Source organism: Lepidothrix coronata, unplaced genomic scaffold (genome assembly GCF_001604755.1).
Source record: "Lepidothrix coronata isolate B3197 unplaced genomic scaffold, Lepidothrix_coronata-1.0 Scaffold1269, whole genome shotgun sequence".
NCBI classification, from domain to species: domain Eukaryota; kingdom Metazoa; phylum Chordata; class Aves; order Passeriformes; family Pipridae; genus Lepidothrix; species Lepidothrix coronata.
In genome coordinates this window covers 1-1,424 of record NW_016691449.1, presented here as the reverse complement: position 1 = coordinate 1,424, position 1,424 = coordinate 1, and positions in this window count along the sequence as shown.

Here is a 1,424-nt window from a genome sequence, read left to right as displayed (position 1 = left end):
AGGGACAGGGATGGGGACAGGGACGGGGACAGGGACAGGGACAGGGACAGGGATGGGGACAGGGACAGGGACACCGTCAGGGACAGGGATGGGGACAGGGACGGGGACAGGGACAGGGACAGGGACAGGGATGGGGACAGGGACAGGGACAGGGACACGGTCAGGGACAGGGACGGGGACGGGGACAGGGACGGAGACACCGTCAGGGACAGGGACGGGGACGGGGACAGGGACAGGGACAGGGATGGGGACGGGGACACCGTCAGGGGCAGGGACGGGGACGGGGACAGGGACAGGGACAGGGACACGGTCAGGGACAGGGACAATCCCGACAGTGTCCCTGCCACACACCTTGCGACAGTGACGGGGACACGGTCAGGGACAGGGACAGGGATGGGGACACGGACAGGGACAGGGACGGGGACAGGGACAGGGACGGGGACAGGGACAGGGACGGGGACACTGTCAGGGACAGGAACAAGGACAGCCCCGACGGTGTCCCTGCCATGTACTCTGTGACAGGGACAGGGATGGGGACACCGTCAGGGACAGGGACAGGGACGGGGACACGGTCAGGGACAGGGCCAGGTCAGGGACAGGGCCAGGGACAGTCCCGGCGGTGTACCCTGCGACAGGGACAGGGACAGGGTCAGGGACAAGGACAGCCCCGACAGTGTCCCTGCCACACACCCTGCGACAGGGACAGGGATGGGGACACGGTCAGGGACAGGAACACGGTCAGGGACAGGGACAGCCCCGGCGGTGTCCCTGCCACGTGCTCTGTGACAGGGACAGGGACGGGGACACGGACAGGGATAGCGACAGGGACGGCAGTGTCCCTGTCACACACCCTGCGACAGGGACAGGGACGGGGACACGGTCGGAGATAGGGACAGGGACAGGGACGGGGACACGGTCAGGGACGGGGACACGGTCAGGGACAGGGACAGGGACAGGGATGGGGACGGGGACAGGGACAGGGATGGGGACACGGTCAGGGACAGGGACACGGTCAGGGACAGGGACAGGGACAGGGATGGGGACACGGTCAGGGACAGGGACACGGTCAGGGACAGGGACAGGGACAGGGATGGGGACGGGGACAGGGACAGGGACGGGGACACGGTCAGGGACGGGGACACGGTCAGGGACAGGGACACGGTCAGGGACAGGGACAGGGACACGGTCAGGGACAGGGACAGGGACAGCCCCGACAGTGTCCCTGCCACACACGCTGCGACAGCGACAGCCCCAGGGGGACAGTGGGACACTGTCCCCAGCCCTGTCTCCATTCCTGTCCCTGCTGTCCCATCCCCATCCCTGTCCCCTCCCTGTCCCTGCTGTCCCATCCCCATCCCTGTCCCCTCCCTGTCCCTGCTGTCCCATCCCCATCCCTGTCCCCTCCCTGCCCCCTCCCTGTCCCT